Source organism: Lytechinus pictus, chromosome 13 (assembly GCF_037042905.1).
Source record: "Lytechinus pictus isolate F3 Inbred chromosome 13, Lp3.0, whole genome shotgun sequence".
Lineage (NCBI taxonomy): Eukaryota > Metazoa > Echinodermata > Echinoidea > Temnopleuroida > Toxopneustidae > Lytechinus > Lytechinus pictus.
Genome location: NC_087257.1, coordinates 10,934,999 through 10,958,909, shown reverse-complemented (window position 1 = coordinate 10,958,909; position 23,911 = coordinate 10,934,999). Strand labels below are relative to the sequence as shown.

General features: G+C 37.6%; 1 protein-coding gene across 1 annotated transcript in view; it reads left to right on the top strand.

Moving 5' to 3' along the window:
- Positions 1 to 2,847: 2,847 nt before the first annotated feature.
- Positions 2,848 to 23,911, top strand: part of LOC129275012 (lanC-like protein 2) — a 58,582-nt gene continuing 37,518 nt past the window's right edge. The window contains exon 1 of the mRNA XM_064108217.1: positions 2,848 to 3,165. The gene's annotated coding sequence lies outside the window, so the exon portion shown is untranslated. The remainder of the gene's footprint in view (positions 3,166 to 23,911) is intronic.

The following is a 23,911-nucleotide window of genomic DNA, read 5'->3' as shown; positions in this document are numbered from 1 at the left end:
AGATATTATATGCATTTTTGGTACCAATGATTAAGATGGGTATCTAAAAAAACAATAGATGCGAGCGCGAAGCGCGAGCTTAAGATTTTGATATTTCGATCTGAAAAAAATGACAGTTTAATGGACGTTTGTAATAAAGAACAAGATTATATCCAGCAAAAGATTATTGCAAATCGAAGCGGGGGTTCTTTTGACGTTTAGTTCTGAAAAAGGGACATTCTATTCACCTATTTAATCATGAAAAGTATGGGGTTTTGCTACAGAAATGATGCGAGCGCGAAGCGCGAGCTGAAAATTTTTATATTCCAATCTGAGAGGCGGATAATTTAAGCACGATTTTAAATAAAGAACGAGTTGTGTAGCTCAATCTCAATATACGACTGGTTGCGTAATTATACACTCCCGGTACTAGCAACGGGTTTTAGCAAAGTTTTGGGCTAAAATATCGAATCATCTTCATAAAACACTATAGTAGCTGTCTTAAACTAAAGGCCATAGAGGTGGCACAATGTGGAATGTGTAAAGAAGAAAAGTGACTGACCTTCTTTTTATTAAAGCATTGGAAAATAAGATCAAAATTAGAGGATTTGCTCTACGCTTTTGTATGATTCTGGGATTTTTTAAATAAATTAAAGATTTCATGACATCTGTCATTCTGTGGGCAACTGCCCCGCCCCAGTCCACTCTGTAAGGGCATGCGATAAGCTTTGTTATGACCATTCAACAATAAAATGTATAACCAGGTGCCGCTGATCATTCTTGACCGGCGCCGATCTAGATTTGGTTGGCAATAGGCCCTTCTTCATTATTCTACCGGCGCCTAATTATTGGAACCAGGGGACGCTGATTATTCTTGACCGGCGCCGATCTAGATTTGGTTGGCAATAGGCCCTTCTTCATTATTCTACCGGCGCCTATTTATTGGAACCAGGTGCCGCTGATCATTCTTGACCGGCGCCGATCTAGATTTGGTTGGCAATAGGCCCTTCTTCATAATTCTACCGGCGCCTATTTATTGGAAGCAGGGGACGCTGATTATTCTTGACCGGCGCCGATTTAGAACAAGTAGTGCTGATTATTTTTACCGACGTCACGTACGATTCAGGCAGCGGCAATTCATAATTGACTGGCGCTTATTTAGAACCAGGAGGCGCCGATTATTCTTGACTGGCGCCGATTTTTAACCAGGTGGTGCTGTTTATTCTTGCCCGGCGCCGATTTAGATTTAGGTGAAGCTGATTATTCTTGATCAACGCCGGTTAAGACTCTAGCAGCGCCGATTTATAACCAGATGGCGCTGATTATTCTTGTCCGGCCCCGATTTAGATTTAGGTGGCGCTGATTATCCTTGATCGGCGCCGGTTAAGAACTCAGGCAGTGTCGATTTTTCTGTACCGGCGCCGATTTATAACCAGATGGCGCCGATTATTTTTTATCTGGTGCCGATTTAGATTTAGGTGGCGCAGATTATCCTTGATCGGCGCCGGTTAAGACTCTGGCAGTGCCGATTTTTCTCGACTGGCGCCGATTTATAACCAAATGGCGCTGATTATTCTTGTCCGGCGCCGATTTAGATTAAGGTGGCGCTGATTATTCTTGATTGGCGCCAGTTATATGCAGGCAGCGCATTGCTGATTATTTTTAACCGGCGAAGTTGTTGGGAAAAGAGTAGTTAAAAGAAAAGATAAGGAAGATGATATGATTGTGCTTTGCTGGGGGATAGTCTTTCCTTACTGTTGCTAATATTATATCAGTGTATAATTTTTTTAAGCGGCGCCTTTTCTTTTCTTTCCTTTATTTTTATTTTTTTCAAGCAGCGCCTTTTCTTTCTTTTATTTTTTTTGAGCGGCGCCTTCGGCGCCGCTCAAATATTAGGGGGGGGGGAGGGCGCGCCCCCTGCGCCACCCCCCTGGATCCACCACTGCATATGAAATGTCTGTCTTCATTAGATGTGAAGTTCTCCAGTCTGGCTGCAGTCTCAGTTCTATGTATTAATCGTTGATAGTCGTTGATTAGATGATCAATAATAACGCAATAAAATCGCGAGCGTCCTCTTGAGATAGTGCGAATTGAATACTTTTTTGAAAGGGGTACTCGAGAGGTCAATTCACAAAAAAGGCAAAATTGTAAAATTTCATCAAAATCTGATAACAATTATTTTTGCAGAGCCCTGGAAACAATATTTTTAACAGGGCCGGGTGTTGGTTAAAATTTGATTGAATTTGACCGTGATGAGGTGGGCTGATGATATATGTCCCGGGCCCACTTATATGAATGAGAAATCATACACAATTCATATATTTAATACATGCGTTTGTAGTAGGCCTACATCTCGTGAATGTCTCCCTTATAAAATCTATATCAGTTGTCAATCCATTTTTTTTATATTCTTGATGACAAAATCTGAATAATATTTTACATATGCCTGTGATCATCAGTTTGCTCACTGAGTGAAGACATTCAAACATGTTAAATTCACCACAAATGTCATGTTATTTCTTGATTTTGATCAATTTTCAGCGCTTTACGTTTGTCATGCATTCCGTCATCTGTTAAAATCATATTATTTTCAGTTTGGATCGCCGCGGCCGCTCGATCAGCAGAATATAATGTTTCTTGCAATATAAATCAAGTTCTGCAATTAAAGTATATCATAACGGTTTCTCTCATCGAAGAGAATTGACAAAGCCTATGACAAAGAAACACTCCCGGGAAACACTTGCCATAACAATCAACTTTTATGATTGTGGGCAACAACGGGAAGACAAGACAAAATAATGAAAGTTTTCCAGAATATCAGTATATCATGCCGCAGCTCAGTCTATAGCTATAGCGCCCATATTTTCAATTGGGGCGTACATTTTTAGACCAAAAGCTTCGGTCTCTGTTATATTGGCTGTTCCGCTGAACTCCGTTGGCTCGATCCACTCACCAAATAAAAACAAAATTAAAAATGTTTTTATATATAAAAAAAACTCCTCGAAACAGACGGCTGCCAGCTGTGGGCGTGACCAAAGGGCGTGCATCGACGACGGGGGCGCGGCGTGAGCAGCTAGCTGCAGCGCAGCGCTCAGCTCTGCATGCCACGCCCACGAAATGACGAGAGATCGATATCTGAAAAAAAAGCTAACTAAGTCCCAAAGGCAAAGACGAATTATAAGATTTGTAAGTAAACTCCTGAATTTTTAAGCCCATATCTATGGAACGCGGAAAGGCTAAAATTTGATCACTGTCACTTTTGATTTGATGGACCTCCGTACCAGCCATCATCAAATCAAGTGCAGCCATCAGTAAATCAAAAGTGGCCATCATCATATCAATTTTCAGCATCATATCCCTCTGTACCAGCCATCATCAAATCAGTTTCTAACATCAAATCAATGTTGTCCTTTCGGCGTTCCTGATGTGCGCGCCAAAAGGACACCTGTAAGTTGATGGCAGCCACTTTTTATTTGATGACGGTTACTTTTGACTTGATGACGGCCACTTTTTATTTGATGACGGTTACTTTTGACTTGATGACGGCCACTTTTTACTTGCTTTTTATTTGATGACGGTTACTTTTGACTTCATGACGGCCACTTTTGACTTGATGGCGGCTGCTTTTGATTCGATGATGGCTGCTTTTGATTTGATGATGGCTGCTTTTGATTCGATAGTGGCCACTTTTGATTTGATGATGGCTGCTTCTGATTTGATGATGGTTGCTTTTGATTCGATAGTGGCCACTTTTGAACTGATGATGGCCACTTTAGATTTGATGATGGTCACTTTCAATTTTTTTATCGCTTTTCATTTGATGGTCACTTTTTGTTTGATGGTCACTTTTTATTTGATCACTTAATTTGATGGTCACTTTTTATTTGATGGTCACTTTTTATTTGATGGTCACTTTTCATTTGATGGTCACTTTTCATTTGATGGTCGCTTTTAATTTGATGGGCACCTTTTATTTGATGATCACTTATTTGATGGTCACTTTTTATTTGATGCTCACTTTTCATTTTATGCTCATTTTTCATTTGATGCTCACTTTTAATTTGATGATAGATTTTTATTTGATGGTCACTTTTTATTTGATGGTCAATTTTTACTTGATGGTCGCTTTTAATTTGATGGGCACCTTTTATTTGATGATCACTTATTTGATGGTCACTTTTTATTTGATGGTCACTTTTTATTTGATCATCACTTTTTATCTGATCATCACTTCTTTGACAGTCACTTTTTATTTGATGGTCACTTTTTATTTGATGCTCACTTTTCATTTGATGCTCACTTTTTATTTGATGGTCGCTTTTTATTTGATGGTCACTTTTTATTTGATGGTCACTTTTAATTTGATGGTCACTTTTTTGTTGGTCACTTTTTATTTGATGGTCACTTTTTATTTGTTGGTCACTTTTTATTTGATGGTCACTTTTTATTTGATGGTTACTTTATATTTGATGCTCATTTTTTATTTGATGATCACTTTTTATTAGATGATCACTTTTTATTTGATCATCACTTCTTTGACGGTCACTTTTTATTTGATGGTCACTTTTTATTTGATGCTAACTTTTTATTTGATGCTCACTTTTAATTTGATGGTCGCTTTTTATTTGATGGTTATTTTTTATTTGATGGCTACTTTAAATTTGATGATCACTTTTTATTTGATGGTTACTTTTTATTTGATCGTCACTTCTTCTTTGATGGTCACTTTTCTTTTGATCGTCGCTTTTCATTTGATCATCACAATTTAAGTTGATGGTTTCGGCATTCCATACATGGTCGCTTTATATTTGATGGTCGCTTTTCATTTGATCGTCGCTTTTATTTGATCGGCACTTTTCATTTGGTCGTCGCTTTTCATTTGATCATCACTTTTTACAGTACGTGCGCATTTTAAACGTGTCGCAGTGAGCATGCACTGAGAAAATCCTCATGTACGTATAGCTAGCGCGCTCTTTTTGCTTCCGAGAATTGAAGTGCAGGTGCATATATATGAATCTATTGATCGTGAAAAAATAAATCTGGAAAATGGAGGGTATACTTAATAGTTTAGGGATGCCTCAATCAGTTATTAACAACTTTCAACGGGAAGGGGTAAGTTGAAGTTAGAATTTACTTAGATCTAGACCTACGCTTTAGATCTAACTTTGTTTGTCTATTTTGTTGGTGTGAAACGGTACTATAGGCCTTGGCCTAGGCCCTACTCCCTCACAACATTGTCACTGGGGCGTTGCACTGGGGCCTATGCTCTAGTATAGACCGGCTAGGCTAGGGCCCTATCTATAAGTGTCACTAGGCCTAGTCACTAATAAGCCTAGACCAACCTGACTCCATTGTTGAGAACTGTGCTAGTAACTTAGTGTTAGAGCCAGAGGCTACACACGAAACCCATGCAAATGCAGAAAAAATACAGTTAGTGTTCAGTTCTTAAATATTTTCAGATCTCTAGACCCTAATAATATTAATTTTAGCTGATGATTGGCATTGCCCATTTTGCAAATGCAGCGCGGCGGGGGCAGAGGGAGGGGGTAACACTAACGAGTAACGTTGAGTCTTATCCATTGTAGTTATACACTCAAGCCTAGCGCCTATAACATACAGTTCAATTGTTACTGTTAACCCCCTACCCTCTACTCCTGCCCCCGTTGTGTTGAAGAAAACCTTTTTTTTTTTTTTTTTTTTTTTGCTATAGGCTATTCATATTTATATATATATATATATAAACAAGGCCATAGATATGAATAACAACAAACCGAGTCGCCCTTTTCCAAAACTCCCAACCCCCCTCCCCCCAGAAAATTTGTTGCGTCTATTATTGGGCTTATTTTCTTTTTACCCAAAATTAAGGGGGGGGGGGCTGCGTGCGCAACCTCCCAACCCCCTTGGCGACGGTCATGCAGTTGACCCACAGAAATTTAGAAAATTTATATTTTTCTTGCAAAAATGCATAAAATTTACAAAAAATTGTGCAACAAATCCTTCAAGATCTGCTCGATTGCTTCGCTCCCTCACTTTCGAATAGGGTCTATTTTTGAAAATTGCAAGAGTTTTTAACAATGATGGGATGAGGATGTTTTAAACACTCTATCAAAAGTAGGTTCAATTTTGCACCTTTACCAATGTCACACCTGGAACACATTTAATGATGCAAATTTGCACCTTTCAGAAAAATAGGTGCAATTAAGCTGTACCTTTTAAGGTGATTTCTTTTCTGAAAGGTGCAAATTAGGTGCAAAATTGACACTTTGAAGGTGTTCTCAGTGTGACATTTTCTTCACAAATTATGTGCATTTGACAAACTCCATAAATTTTTCCATCAGTGGTCATTTGTAATTGTGAATTTCAGTCAAAGTTATGATATGCTGAGATCGTTAAGCATGATCTCTTTGACGGCAAAGGCGAGGAATGGCTGGCTTTAACGCCACACATTGTCATAAAGTCACGTGACCGCACATGCCTCCTTTATTTCGAGGGGTGGAGCTTAGCAAGCGTTAGAGCTGCGAATAATGACTTTTTTCTCTCAATATAGAGAATTTCAGAAAATTTGGGTGGAATCTAATGTGAGGTATTTTGATGTTTTAAGATCCTATGTTATTTGGGTTGCAGGAACCCTTTGCCTCGGGAAAGATCGACACCGGGGAGGTGGGGGTGGGGGGGGGGTGCACTCACAGATAGCATGCGTACACAAGCGCTTCCATGGGTTTTGAAAATACCCCTAAACAGGTTTTACGCTTCGATGAAATAACACACCTAAACAAAGATTTCTGGCGCGGCTTTTCATGATATCAAGCTCCGAAACAGCTTCAATACAAACTTTATCCCCTGAACATTTTCTGTAACTATCCTTCATTGAGTCATTGGCCAAAATTCAAGACAGCCATACACTTAGGAGCGCCAAGATGGAGAATTTACCCCCTAAATGCGTTCAGCTAACCATCAATGCACCCCTTTTTGTTGAAATTCAGCGTCTTTGGAACTATAAACGCGTAACGCGCGTTACGCATTCCTCATTGACAAAAGACCCCTTTTTCCGTGGACGCGCATGTGTACACCTATTATCTGTGAGTGGCCCCGGGGGATCGACACATCACCGACATTGTTTTTCAACATCAACGGGACAAGTATCCCCGCACTGTGTACGCATGCTATCTGTGAGTGCACCCCCCCCCCACCCCCACCTCCCCGGTGTCGATCTTTCCCGAGGCAAAGGGTTCCTGCAACCCAAATAACATAGGATCTTAAAACATCAAAATACCTCACATTAGATTCCACCCAAATTTTCTGAAATTCTCTATATTGAGAGAAAAAAGTCATTATTCGCAGCTCTAACGCTTGCTAAGCTCCACCCCTCGAAATAAAGGAGGCATGTGCGGTCACGTGACTTTATGACAATGTGTGGCGTTAAAGCCAGCCATTCCTCGCCTTTGCCGTCAAAGAGATCATGCTTAACGATCTCAGCATATCATAACTTTGACTGAAATTCACAATTACAAATGACCACTGATGGAAAAATTTATGGAGTTTGTCAAATGCACATAATTTGTGAAGAAAATGTCACACTGAGAACACCTTCAAAGTGTCAATTTTGCACCTAATTTGCACCTTTCAGAAAAGAAATCACCTTAAAAGGTACAGCTTAATTGCACCTATTTTTCTGAAAGGTGCAAATTTGCATCATTAAATGTGTTCCAGGTGTGACATTGGTAAAGGTGCAAAATTGAACCTACTTTTGATAGAGTGTTTAAAACATCCTCATCCCATCATTGTTAAAAACTCTTGCAATTTTCAAAAATAGACCCTATTCGAAAGTGAGGGAGCGAAGCAATCGAGCAGAACTTGAAGGATTTGTTGCACAATTTTTTGTAAATTTTATGCATTTTTGCAAGAAAAATATAAATTTTCTAAATTTCTGTGGGTCAACTGCATGACCGTCGCCAAGGGGGTTGGGAGGTTGCGCACCCAGCCCCCCCCCCTTAATTTTGGGTAAAAAGAAAATAAGCCCAATAATAGACGCAACAAATTTTCTGGGGGGAGGGGGGTTGGGAGTTTTGGAAAAGGGCGACTCGGTTTGTTGTTATTCATATCTATGGCCTTGTTTATATATATATATATAAATATGAATAGCCTATAGCAAAAAAAAAAAAAAAAAAAAAAAGGTTTTCTTCAACACAACGGGGGCAGGAGTAGAGGGTAGGGGGTTAACAGTAACAATTGAACTGTATGTTATAGGCGCTAGGCTTGAGTGTATAACTACAATGGATAAGACTCAACGTTACTCGTTAGTGTTACCCCCTCCCTCTGCCCCCGCCGCGCTGCATTTGCAAAATGGGCAATGCCAATCATCAGCTAAAATTAATATTATTAGGGTCTAGAGATCTGAAAATATTTAAGAACTGAACACTAACTGTATTTTTTCTGCATTTGCATGGGTTTCGTGTGTAGCCTCTGGCTCTAACACTAAGTTACTAGCACAGTTCTCAACAATGGAGTCAGGTTGGTCTAGGCTTATTAGTGACTAGGCCTAGTGACACTTATAGATAGGGCCCTAGCCTAGCCGGTCTATACTAGAGCATAGGCCCCAGTGCAACGCCCCAGTGACAATGTTGTGAGGGAGTAGGGCCTAGGCCAAGGCCTATAGTACCGTTTCACACCAACAAAATAGACAAACAAAGTTAGATCTAAAGCGTAGGTCTAGATCTAAGTAAATTCTAACTTCAACTTACCCCTTCCCGTTGAAAGTTGTTAATAACTGATTGAGGCATCCCTAAACTATTAAGTATACCCTCCATTTTCCAGATTTATTTTTTCACGATCAATAGATTCATATATATGCACCTGCACTTCAATTCTCGGAAGCAAAAAGAGCGCGCTAGCTATACGTACATGAGGATTTGCTCAGTGCATGCTCACTGCGACACGTTTATGCGCACGTACTGTAAAAAGTGATGATCAAATGAAAAGCGACGACCAAATGAAAAGTGCCGATCAAATAAAAGCGACGATCAAATGAAAAGCGACCATCAAATATAAAGCGACCATGTATGGAATGCCGAAACCATCAACTTAAATTGTGATGATCAAATGAAAAGCGACGATCAAAAGAAAAGTGACCATCAAAGAAGAAGTGACGATCAAATAAAAAGTAACCATCAAATAAAAAGTGATCATCAAATTTAAAGTAGCCATCAAATAAAAAATAACCATCAAATAAAAAGCGACCATCAAATTAAAAGTGAGCATCAAATAAAAAGTGACCATCAAATAAAAAGTGACCGTCAAAGAAGTGATGATCAAATAAAAAGTGATCATCTAATAAAAAGTGATCATCAAATAAAAAATGAGCATCAAATATAAAGTAACCATCAAATAAAAAGTGACCATCAAATAAAAAGTGACCAACAAATAAAAAGTGACCATCAAATAAAAAGTGACCAACAAAAAAGTGACCATCAAATTAAAAGTGACCATCAAATAAAAAGTGACCATCAAATAAAAAGCGACCATCAAATAAAAAGTGAGCATCAAATGAAAAGTGAGCATCAAATAAAAAGTGACCATCAAATAAAAAGTGACTGTCAAAGAAGTGATGATCAGATAAAAAGTGATGATCAAATAAAAAGTGACCATCAAATAAAAAGTGACCATCAAATAAGTGATCATCAAATAAAAGGTGCCCATCAAATTAAAAGCGACCATCAAGTAAAAATTGACCATCAAATAAAAAGTGACCATCAAATAAAAATCTATCATCAAATTAAAAGTGAGCATCAAATGAAAAATGAGCATAAAATGAAAAGTGAGCATCAAATAAAAAGTGACCATCAAATAAAAAGTGACCGTCAAAGAAGTGATGATCAGATAAAAAGTGATGATCAAATAAAAGGTGCCCATCAAATTAAAAGCGACCATCACGTAAAAATTGACCATCAAATAAAAAGTGACCATCAAATAAAAATCTATCATCAAATTAAAAGTGAGCATCAAATGAAAAATGACCATCAAATGAAAAGTGAGCATCAAATAAAAAGTGACCATCAAATAAAAAGTGACTGTCAAAGAAGTGATGATCAGATAAAAAGTGATGATCAAATAAAAAGTGACCATCAAATTAAAAGTGACCATCAAATAAAAAGTGAGCAACAAAAAAGCGACCATCAAATTAAAAGTGACCATCAAATAAAAACTGAGCATCAAATTAAAAATGACCATCAAATAAAAAGTGACCATCAAATTTAAAGTGACCATCAAATAAAAAGTGACCATTAAATAAAAAGCGACCATCAAATTAAAAGTGACCATCAAATAAGAATTGATGATCAAATTAAAAGTGACCATCAAATTAAAAGTGACCATCAAATTAAAAGTGACCATCAAATAAGTGATCATCAAATAAAAGGTGCCCATCAAATTAAAAGCGACCATCAAATGAAAAGTGACCATCAAATGAAAAGTGACCATCAAATAAAAAGTGACCATCAAATAAAAAGTGACCATCAAATTAAGTGATCAAATAAAAAGTGACCATCAAACAAAAAGTGACCATCAAATGAAAAGCGATAAATAAATTGAAAGTGACCATCATCAAATCTAAAGTGGCCATCATCAGTTCAAAAGTGGCCACTATCGAATCAAAAGCAACCATCATCAAATCAGAAGCAGCCATCATCAAATCAAAAGTGGCCACTATCGAATCAAAAGCAGCCATCATCAAATCAAAAGCAGCCATCATCGAATCAAAAGCAGCCGCCATCAAGTCAAAAGTGGCCGTCATGAAGTCAAAAGTAACCGTCATCAAATAAAGAGCAAGTAAAAAGTGGCCGTCATCAAGTCAAAAGTAACCGTCATCAAATAAAAAGTGGCTGCCATCAACTTACAGGTGTCCTTTTGGCGCGCACATCAGGAACGCCGAAAGGACAACATTGATTTGATGTTAGAAACTGATTTGATGATGGCTGGTACAGAGGGATATGATGCTGAAAATTGATATGATGATGGCCACTTTTGATTTACTGATGGCTGCACTTGATTTGATGATGGCTGGTACGGAGGTCCATCAAATCAAAAGTGACAGTGATCAAATTTTAGCCTTTCCGCGTTCCATACATATCGGTGTTTAAGCCCATATCGGTGTTTAAGTTGATATAGATCTAGGTTACGGGTATTCTGAAATTTATCATTTTGTATAGTAGTGTTCATGCACCGTTGAGTATTTATCTTGCAGGAAAATATTTTTTATTAATCAAACCAAATAAAATTTATGTTTGGTCCCACATGTTTTGATTCATGTCTCTTGCTAACCCAGAGAGCTCCCGCCCGCGCGCGAAATTATTTTTCCCACCGAGTTCTGGACCAACATATGAATATTCATGACTTGCGTCTTCGGATTGAGAGTACGCATGCGCGTGGACTTGGCCTCGACCAGTGCCGATCGTAAGCATTCACGTTGCTCAGAATGAATTAGCATCGTCAAATTACCGGTACCCTTACATAGTTACATAGGCCTTATAGGCTTAGATCTATATATACATCCAATTCTTAAACACTTATCAAACTAGCTGCCATTAATGGCAAGACATGTGCTAGGGTAGGGCTAGCTTAGGCTAGCGCATTAACTTTACCTCAAATCTGGACCTGTCTAATGCCTAATACTAATAGGAATAGCCGACTAATGCCATGGTTAACTTCGAACTGGTCAATTCCGAACTTCACGTTTAATTAGGTGTAGACAAATATTAGCTTATTTGCCATGGTTTAATATGTCTAGTCCGTATACAAAACCAGTCCTAGATCTAAATTTTTTTAATCTTAGTTCTAGTCTATAGTCTCTATATCTAGACTCTGATCTACGCTGTATCAGCATGGAACCACTAGTGTACCAAGGGGGGAGGGGGGGGGGGGAGACTGTCCCTCTGACGAGTCACAACTGAGAAGCCAAACTAATAATTATTTTGTAATGTAAAAATGCAATGAAAAAGACGTATGTCCCCTTTTTTTAACGTGAAGATCTTTTTTTTTTTTTTTTTTTGCTTGTCAATTTTTTTTTCAGCTAAGAAATCAATAATTTGGGGGTGAATACCCTTTTTTTTTTTTTGGGGGGGGGCTTGTCACATTTTTTCAAGGACGAAATATCCTCTAAAAAATTTGCCCCCCTTTTGGAAAATCCTAGGTACACCAGTGCGTGCATGGAACGTATTCTAACGTCAGGCACAAATTAACGTCAGTGATCTTGATTCCCGTCTTCACCCAAAATTAAGGATTTCGTAGCTGAAAAAAATTTGACAAGAAAAAAAAAGATCTTCACGTTCAAAAGAGGGGACATACGTCTTTTTTCGTTGCATTTTGACATTACAAATTATTAATTTGGCTTCTCAAGGGGGGGGGGGGCACGTGTCCTTGATCAGTTGTGACTCGTCAGGGGGGCAGACTGCCCCCCCCCCTTTGGTACACTAGTGGTTCCATGCTGATAGCGCGTAGATCAGATTCTAGATCTAGAGACTAGACTAGAACTAAGATATTTATTTTAGATCTAGGACTGGTTCTGTATACGGACTAGACATATTAAACCATGGTAAATAAGCTAATATTGGTCCAAACCTAATCAAACGTAAAGTTCGGAATTAACAAGTTCGAAGTTAACCATGGCATTAGTCGGCTATTCCTATTAGTATTAGGCATTAGACAGGTCCAGATTTGAGGTAAAGTTAATGCGCTAGCCTAAGCTAGCCCTACCCTAGCACATGTCTTGCCATTAATGGCAGCTAGTTTGATAAGTGTTTAAGAATTGGATGTATATATAGATCTAAGCCTATAAGGCCTATGTAACTATGTAAGGGTACCGGTAATTTGACGATGCTAATTCATTCTGAGCAACGTGAATGCTTACGATCGGCACTGGTCGAGGCCAAGTTCACGCGCATGCGTACTCTCAATCCGAAGACGCAAGTCATGAATATTCATATGTCGGTCCAGAACTCGGTGGGAAAAATAATTTCGCCCGCGCAGCGAAGCTTACCGTGTATTTTACCATTGTCACCGGACTAGGGTGATTTATGGTCTAAATATTTCTCCAAATGAATTGTGAAAACGGAAAGTATACAATTACCACGATTATATGGATGAAGGTCTAACGAGTGGCAGATTCCTGACATCTGGGCACAGTCTGGAACCTCAAAAAAACGAAAAGTTCTCTCCTTCTACCCAGTCTCGATCGGCCATTTTGTTACGATTTTTAACAAAAATGGCCGATCGAGACGGGGTAGAAGGAGAGAACTTTTCGTTTTTTTGAGGTTCCAGACTGTGCCCAGATGTCAGGAATCTGCCACTCGTTAGACCTTCATCCATATAATCGTGGTAATTGTATACTTTCCGTTTTCGTAATTCATTTGGAGAAATATTTAGACCATAAATCACCCTAGTCCGGTGACAATGGTAAAATACACGGTAAGCTTCTGGGCCCGTATTCCATAAACGAGATAAGCTTTTTGCTTAAGTCTTAGCAATTTGTCTTAGCATTTTGCTTGTCTAAGAAATCTTCCCTAACGATATTCTATAAACTTTAAGACATTTGTCTCAAGTCAGACGATATGGCTAAGCCAAAGTCTCAAAGTCAAATTCTATGACCTTCTAAACTGCTGCAGGGGTGACTGCAACAAAATAGCAAAAATGTCATTGAAGTTGTTTTTTCTTAACAAGTTTGATTTTATTGAAACTAATTACAACTATTGTAGTAAAAGAAGAGCATTCATCACCCATATATGGTAAGAATTCTTTATTCAGATTATTCTATATTTTTTTAATTACCAAAACATTTCAATCCCAAACCGAGTGACTTGCACAGTTTTTTATGTATCAGTCCCATTCATTACTTTTCATGTATTGTTTGTCAAAATCTAAATGGAATAGGGTAGATTCCTCTCGACATCTTTATTCTACTTCAGTTGAAGTAGACCTAGGGTCTAAGGGAAAACATTTGTAACTTTTGAGACTAGTCTTGGGTCTAACATTAGGCCTAGATCTAGCCTAGGCCCAAGATCTACAACTAATATCCGTCTGTTTGGAGGAGAATTGAACATTGTTTTTACTTTTTACTTTCCTGAAGGCTGAAGCAAAACGTAACTTTGTTAGTCTAGTGCCGGAGTGGAGCAACTGAGACTGAAGCTACATAGGCCTAGATCTAACGATAGACCTATATTAGTATTGGTCTAGGCCTGGAACATGCAGGACTTAGCCTGGCTTAGCCTTAAGACAGGGATAGATCTATCTAGATCTACATGTAGGTCTAGAAATAGATCTGACTTAGACCAAAAGCTTCAGTCTCCGACTGTATTTTTGGTTGTTCCGCTATTTTAGTATTACGAGTACGACACTAAAGTCTAAACAGTCTAACGTTACGTTGGCCTAGTCTCACCAATGTGATATGACAGTAAATGTCAGAAACTTTTAAATAAATCCCCAGAAACGACGGTTATTCCTGTCAACAGTGCTAACGTTAGATATATCGCTATGCATTGCTTGCCAACTATGCCTAAAGTTAGATCTAGTCCTAGTAGTAGTAGTCTAGACTGTAGACATCTATCTAAAAAGATCTACTCCTGCTTTAGGTCCATCTGTTTGTTTGGAGTTTTTATTTTATACATTTTGAGAACTTGTTTAGATCTAGGTTTCCAGGACTAGAAAACAGGCCTAAACCTAGACCAACACTGGCAACAGCTCAGTCTAGACTAGGGCCTAGATTTATATAAGAATTTAGATCTAGGGCCTAGGCGGCCTAGCCTGTGCTTTCTTCTATTCATTCTAGATTTTATTTCTAGCCTATCCGGTAGCCCTAACGTTAGGACTTGCTGATCTAGTCTACTGTTTGATCTAGAAATCTCTAACCTAGGCCTAGATCTAGACTAAATGACTTACTCACTTAGACTAAAAGTTAGACCCTATCCAGATCTAGAACTATACCAATCTAGGTGTACATAGGGTCATAGTAATAGGTCTAGATCTAGAGACTTGTAGACTCTTATCTCAATGTAGATTCTAGATCTAAAAATAGTAAATGTAGGCTAGATCTAGTCTAGTTCTACTCATCTAACGTTAGGCCTGAGAAAGGAAGTAGGCTAGGGATCTAGCATTGGATTATTTCTAGGACTAAAGAATCTTGATCTAGGCTTAGATCTAAACTAGGGGCTGTAGTTCGAAATCTTGAGGTCTAGCCCCCCCCCCCCCAAAAAAAAAAAAAAAAAAAAACTAGAACTAAGCCCTCAGCTACATGTAGTTCTCTATGTAGCCAAACAAAAGTTAGCATTGACCATTGTCTTAATCTTTTTTGGCGTATACATGTAGTTATCACACAAACACATATTTTGATGAATGAGAAAATGTGTCTTGCAGATTATTTTAGCTCAAAACCTACATTTCATGGACATATAGGCCAATGTCATTAAATGAAGAAGTAGTTCAATACACATGCTGTTTACACATTTATTGACCTGATATGCTGTTACCATGGCAACAAATTTTCAAATATATGTCTTGCAGATCTACACCTCAAAATCAATGTGTGAGCCAACTTTTATAAGAATTGGTAAAACTAATAAAGGGATTCAAACCACAAGATTTTCACCTAATTTCTTTATATAATATGTTGTTACCATAGCAACACGAATTCTGATACAGGCAAAAGTATATCTTAGACATCTTCAACTCAAGACTATTGTGTGCGCCAACATTTTAGGAGAATTGACCAGTTGAAAACTGATAAAGTAATTCAAATTACAAGATTGTCATCTGGTTTTTGTGATTTTATTTGTTACCATGGCAACGCAATTTTTGACACATGCAAAATTGTGTCTTGCACATCTTTTCCTCAAATCCAATGTGTGAGCCAACTTTCGTGAGAATTGGTAGAAAACCGATGAAGTAATTTAAATTTTAAATTTTGGCCATAATATAACTGTTACCATGGCAACACAATTTCTGAAAAAGCAAAAAAAAATTCTTACACCTCCTTACCTTAAGACCAATGTGTGTTCCAAATTTCATGAAAATCGATTAAAAACTGAGGAAGTAGCTCGAAATGCAATATAGGTATAAATTCTATAAAAAAATGGCCTTGATTTGTTGGATTTAAACGTTGTCTTAAAGCAATTAAGACAACTCACAACTGTCTTAAAGTTAGGGCAAAATTCTTAGCCATGTAGAATTTATGAAATACAGACTCTGCATATTTAAGAAAAGTTACTTAGCCATTCATCCTAAATCTGTCTTAGTCGCGCAAAAATTCTTAGCCAAATTCTTAGACAAAATTCTTAGCCAATTCTTTATGGAATACGCGTTTTGGCTAAGAATTTTGTCTTAGACAGAAAACTAAGACAAAATGCTTAGATTTTTGACTTAAGCATGCTTATCTCGTTTATGGAATACGGGCCCTGGGCTCCCGCCCGCTGCCTCTCTGGGTTAGTCTCTTGCCAATCAAGGGTTCATTACATGCCGCCGCGCACAGAAACATTAAGCCATCATAGAAGACGTGTGTTGTGGACGCCAGCATTGGCGTCGCAGTAGCTGGGGCCTGTTGCATGACGAGATGAGCGATACGTAGGAACGTCCTTGGACCATTCTTCCGAGAAAGGAAGATTGGTGACAAATCAGCGCTTTCCGATTCACAAAGGCAATCTGCGTCTTCCAACTAAAGTCAGCGACATCGTTTGATATTGATATTAATTATCGGACAAATATTTAGTCTTTATCGTCACCTGAACCTTTTATTTCGAAATGACGACTTTTATAAAATCATTTAGGCGCTAGTGTAGTTTCGCACCTCCCCGTTTAATGGTTTTCAAACATGTACATCTCACCCTAAATAATTCACAACCTAAAATACTTGCATCTGAGCCTCCAAAGTCCAGTAGAAGTTGAATATTTGCCGTTTTGACACTTTTTTACAAAGTTTTACACCTATTTCGGAATCACTCGGTCGCTTGATCAAGCTTAGACAGGAATAACCGTCGTTTCTGGGGATTTATTCAACAATTTCTGACATTTTACTGTAATCCCCATTAACCGACGGTAGGGTATACGTGTGGGCTCGCATGTGTTCTCATTCCCACCCTTTTGTCAATTCACAGTCCAAAGTTTGATGGGCATAATCGTGATATAGTCCCCAAATCCAAAAGTGGGGATTATTAGAATCACACCTACCAGAACGCATGAAAATCACTTCCTTTCTCCAGAACACAGTCCCCAACTCTCGCACAACTCTGTGGCAAAATGATAACACACACAAATGAAACACACACTGTATATAAACACTAGGGTTCTCTCCCAGCTATTATATACTCGTGATCCAGTCCCCACTCAATGGGAAATCCAGTTTGATTTTCACGGCAGTGGGGACAGTTCCAACAGTATATATACTCGTGATCCAGTCCCCACTCAATGGGAAATCCATGTTTGATTTTCACGGCGGTGGGGATAGCTCCAACAGTATTCATACTCGTGATACCGTCCCCTCACAACATAAAATCGTGCTCGTTCAACAAGGGGATGGGGACAGTTTCCCGATGCATTGTGACAAGGATAAAACATCTTAGGGTATGGCTGCGGAAGCTGAGGGAGGGGGGGGGGGGGGGGGGGACTTCAGCCCCTACCTTTTTCCAAAACATTGTGAATCCTTCTGAACTAAAATCCTATAGAAATGCCTTCATATATAGCATAAAAGTGCAGTCTTTTTTCCAGACCCGGTTAATTAAAAATTGTAATATAAGTTAAAAGTCTTTTTTTCCAGACCCGGTTAATTAAAAATTATAATATAAGTCCAAAGTCTTTTTTTCCAGACCCGGTTGTTTCAAAAATTATCATATAAGTCCAAACTATGATACCGTAATGATATTCCAGTGGAATAAAAATTAAAAATCGAGTTTAGTCTTTTCTCCAAACCCTGTTATTCCAAAATTATAAATAATAATACAACAACAACAACAACAACGTTATTCTACATCAATAATATTAGGGGGGCCTTGGTTAATTAATGTTGTTTGTTTGTTTTTATTGTTTCTCGTGATTTCCTATTTTGAAATAACTGGAGCAAAGACTACACCATATTTCCGTGCTATTCAATGTTGATAAGATTGCAGGGTTTGTTTTGTTGTGTTTTTAACAATTTTTATAACTGGGTCTGGAGGAAAGACTACGCTATATTTCCATGTTATTTAACAATAATAAGAGATTGGGGATCTTTATTACTTTTTTACTCTTTGAGAAATGATTTGTAAAAGTGGGTCTGAAAAAAAGACTTTGAACTTATATCATAATTTTAACAACCGGGTCTGGAAAAAAAAGACTTTGAACTTATATTACAATTTTTAATTAACCGGGTCTGGAAAAAAGACTTTGCACTTTTATGTTATGTGAAGGCATTTCTATAGGATTTTAGTTCAGAAGGATTCACAATGTTTTGGAAAAAGGTAGGGACTGAAGTCCTCCCCCCCCCCCCCTCCCTCAGCTTCCGCATCAGCCATACCCTAAGATGTTTTATCCTTGTCACAATGCATCGGGAAACTGTCCCCATCCCCTTGTTGAACGGGCATGATTTTATGTTGTGAGGGGACGGTATCACGAGTATGAATACTGTTGGAGCTATCCCCACCGCCGTGAAAATCAAACTGGATTTCCCATTGAGTGGGGACTGGATCACGAGTATACTATACTGTTGGAACTGTCCCCACCGCCGTGAAAATCAAACTGGATTTCCCATTGAGTGGGGACTGGATCACGAGTATATATACTGTTGGAACTGTCCCCACCGCCGTGAAAATCAAACTGGATTTCCCATTGAGTGGGGACTGGATCACGAGTATATAATAGGGAGAGAACCCTAGTGTTAGACAGTGTGTGTTTCATTTGTGTGTGTTATCAGTTTGCCACAGAGTTGTGCGAGAGTTGGGGACTGTGTTCTGGAGAAAGGAAGTGATTTTCATGCGTTCTGGTAGGTGTGATTCTAATAATCCCCACTTTTGGATTTGGGGACTATATCACGATTATGCCAGTTTGATGTAATTTTACACATCGAATTTACAATCTAAGGATGTATAACCAACAAACTTTTAAAACTGGATATTTTGTTAACAAAATACTTTAAACGATATAGGATGAAAAGGCATGAAAAATTATACTTTACCGATGTTTAATTGGGTTGAACACGATAAAAAAGGTCAATATGGCAGCCAAACTATGAAATATTTACAAACGAACGGAGAGGGCGTCAACAATCACGAATGTGATATCGATATTGCTTTCGATATTATACGATCTGCTCCTTATTTGAATTCATGAAAAGGATACGTACACTCTACCTCGGTAATCATATAACGCGAGCGCGTAGCGCTTGCTGGTTTTTAAAGATAAAATTATCATCACTATTATTTACTATTATTATATAATTATCATTATCGCTAAAATCATTGTGGTTTTTAAATATTATCGTTGTAAGTATTAATATTTGTGGCAAAAAGAAGCTGCTGAAAATATTTGTAGTAGTAATATTTCATTATCATCGTTATTATGATTATTATTATTTCATTATTATCATGATCATCATCATTGTCATTATTTTCATTATATATATTATCACTATGGTTAAGAGATAAAAGAATAATATTTTTCAGATAAATGTTATAGTAAACTGGTCGGGTTGATAAAATTTCTTGTTTGAAATTGAATTCCCAATTGGTCATGACCAGTTCCAGTCATTCGCGAAGCGCGCTCAATTGCCAGGTACTGACGTAATAGAAGCATTTTAAGGACTGTTTCATTAAACAGATATGTATCTCACTGATTAAATAATGCGAGCGCGAAGCGCGAGCTGAGATTTTTGAAATTCAGACCTGAAGAGGGGCATTCTTAGGCTTGTTTGTAAAAATTCACTAAGGCCATACGTATTTCACTTACTAAATTATGCGAGCGCGAAGCGCGAGCTGAAAATTTCTGATAGAGTTTTCAGACCAGTAAAGGGAAAATTTTAAGGACTGTTTTCAGGCATTCATGAAGAGCAGACATATCTCACCAGTCCATTGATGCGAACGTAAGCACTAACTGGGAATATTTTATATTCAGACTTTAAAAAAGGGGCAGTTTCTTTTAAGTAGTCATGAGTGAGAGGCATGTCACTACATAAAACAATAACTCGAAGTGCAAGGAAATACATGTATATGGTGTATATTGACTTGAAAACGGAATTTTTTAGTACAACATGATTATATATTTCATCAAACAGAAATTACGAGCACCAGGAATGATGAACACAATGTCATAGGCCCTTAGCAAAATATGTTTCATAATTAGAGTTATGAAAAAAATATTTATGTAATATAATATATTATAATATAATATATATATATATATATATATATATATATATATATATATATATATATATAACTTAATATAATAGAATATGCACTAGTTTCTTCTTCCTCTACTACGCCTCTCCTTTTTTTCTCCTTCTTTTTCTACTTTTCCCCCTTCTTTTGTTTGGCCAGCCGATGGGGGGGGGGGCACGTGCCCCCCCATGCCCCCCATGCCCCCCCCCCCGTAGTAACGCCACTGTTGAGCACGTGTTTTACCTCACTTTCATACACTTTCTTTCCCTTCGTTTTTTTCAATCCGCGGCAGCTTTGTCGTGTTATTGACTTTTTTCTTGTTCCTTTTCTTCATATTCTGATTTTCAAATTCAACCTTTGTCTCTATATACCTTCATTTCGTATCTCTTTTTGTCGATTTCTCTCATTGTCCACCATTCTTGTCCATGCCACTGAGTCTCCTGCTAAAGACATGTTAAGGCCTATACTTTCTCGCATGTTCTAATTCTTTCTTTCTTTATTGTTGTCATTTTCCTTTGCTTTTTCACCTTTCCCATTCCTCCCACCCCGGCCTCTTTCCTCGTTTTCTTTTCTTCATTTTACCTTTTTCTCTTTTCGCCCTTTTCTCGGTGAAATCCGCCAGGGCCGGGGCAGCTCCCCCCCCCCCCGGCGCCTGTTACGCCAGGAAGACCAAATGAACAGCCGATAAGACCAATAGGGACTACCAGTAAGACCAATTGAGTTCACTCAGTTGGATACCAACCACTAAGCCAAAACATCAGTAACAGACTCCAGTATAATTAAGACCAGTTTAAAATCCCAGTTACTATAGGCCTATTCAATACCAATGACTGGAGCAGTATTATTTGTAACTAGAACAGTATTACCAGACCGATAAACCAATACTCCAATTTCCAGAGTTACTGGTCCAACTGGTCAAGTTGATTTTTTTTTCTTGTGGTTAATTTGATTTTCTATTTTTATCATTTGACAGATTATTGTCTTATCTCTTCATTTTGGGCTCGGTAAAATGTAGTTTAATGTGTCTATGGACAATCAAGTCTCGAAATGTGTGATTTAAAGAGAAACTTACCCGCCGTTTTTCTGGCTGTGTTTGTGTCGTCACATCTTTTTTTTGAAGGGGTGTCTGTGCTTGTGGGCTTGTCAGTCGTCTTCGTTTCTTTCGAAGAAATGGCGAAGCATAGCTGGTCACCTTCACCTTCCTCCCCAAGTAAACATTGATTCTACTAATTTTCTTTAATTTGGATTTATTATTTTTGATCGGGTGTCACTTTAATTCCTAATGATTCGACAGCGTCAGCAGTGGTGTAATCACGGTGATCCATTTTTGCATTTAAAGTTCTTCTTTTATTAGGATGATTAGTCAAATTACGGTCACAATTACAACACCAGTAGTCAGACATAATTACTAAAATGAATTAATGAATCAAATAAAATTACCACCAGCAATCAGCACACCAACATGGCTATATACTTTTTTTTAAAGATGTTTTATTGTTTTTCTCTCAAATCAAATTTCATACAATGCAGTTAACAAAGTAACAATTGTAAATAATAATTCAAATAAATTTCTTAAACTAGTATACATTATGCACATCATGAAATAATATTCTCAGACTGCATCGTACCACTACCAGATGAGTTTAACAAACAAATATCAGAGAAAAAACTTATAAAAGTATATGCGTTGCACCTGCCCCCTCCTTGCCCCCCCCCTTCCCTCCACAAACCCCCACACTTCACACCCTCAAACATTTTTCGTACACCCTTGCATATGATGCCGCGTTCCGTCTGAAATAAGAAAACACCATAATGAACGAACATAATCTCGTGAGCTCTGTCGCCTCTATACTCTTGTAAGGAAATGTTCCCATTTCCTTATATGGTTTGATAATTTACCCCTTGTTACTGCTAAAATTTTCTCTTCACGTTCATTTTCTAATATCTTCTCTCTAATTTCGTTGGGACTTGGTGGTCTTTTTAGTCCTGCTGTAAACAAAGATCAGATATTTTATTAAAAGAATAATGTGATTAATTATTTGTTCCTTCCCTATATTAGCATGCTTAACACCAATGTGTATATCCACCCACCTGGCATTTTTTATTTCATACATATTGAATAAGTTACCGCAATCTATCCATAAGTCTCTCGTCTTTTCACATGAGAAAAACAGATGCTCGTAAGTTTCTTCAGTATTCCCACAAAATGAACATTCACTATCTGAGAAAATTTTGAATAAATGTAAATATTTCTTCGTGTATATTAACTCATAAAGCATTTTAAATTGAAACTCTCTAAGCCTACTGCTTAGAGTACATTTTCTGGGTCTTGAAAATATAGCACATATATCTTTTTCGGAGAAATTATATGTCTTATATTATCAAACGCATACGATTTTTCCAATTTAATACTTAAAAGTGCCTTGTATATTTTATTAGATGTCACGTTTGGTAAACTGTTAATCTTACCATTAAATATAAATTCTAGATTTAGACCAGTGTCTTCACAATTGTCTTTTTTCTTCAATAGGTGTTTCCATGTTGCTGGAATATTTTCAAAAACTTTATAAACTTTATCTATTTCATTTCCATCTAAACCCATTTTCAGAAAGTCTCTTTGCTTCCACCATATAAATAATTTTTTTTATTTTACTTAGAATCTATTTGTAATTAACATTTTCCTGAATTTCTACATCTAATGATAAAGTTATTCCTAATATTTTGATAGTTTCAACTAATTTACCAAATGGAACTTTAATATCTTTTGTAGAAAGATGACCCAACGCTAATATAAATGTGTTTTCTTTATTCATTTTTAAGCCTGAAATCTTAGCAAAATCTCCAAATATTTTTCCGATTCTTTTAATAGATTGGGAGTCCCTCACAAAAAGTGTCATATCATCCGCATAGAGCGCTTGTTTGACTTCTACATTACCAAAGCTGATTCCGTGGATGGATTTATCTTTACGAATGGTATTAGAAAGGACCTCGATACAAAGTATAAACAAATAAGGAGAGAGGGGATCCCCATGTCTCACACCTCTTTCAACACTAAAGTATCCTGTCGATATACCCCCATTAAATACGCAACTCAGGGCATTTTTGTATAATGTTTTGATCCAGCTGCAAAATGAGGACCCGAAGCCAAAAGAACGTAAAACGTTTTGCAAAAAGATGTGCGAGACCGAATCAAACGCTTTTTTCAAAATCTATTGCCATTAAGAAACCAGGTGCATTATTTTGTTGTGTGTAGTAAATCATATCGTCAATCAATCTTTTTTTTTTTTTTAAACAAGTGCACACCTAGTTACCAATAATGCATATAGCATTTACATTTATTTGAAAGCAGGATAAAAGAGCATTGAAGATTAAATGCTTTGCTGACGGGCATAGGTGCCGCGGCCGGGGATCGTACCCCGGACTTTTTCATGTATAGCCAGGCGCCTTAGACCACTCGGCCACGGCACCTCCTAAATCTAATTTTTTTTTTTTTTTTTTTTTTTAAAACAAGTGCACACCTAGTTAACAATAATGCATATAGCATTTCC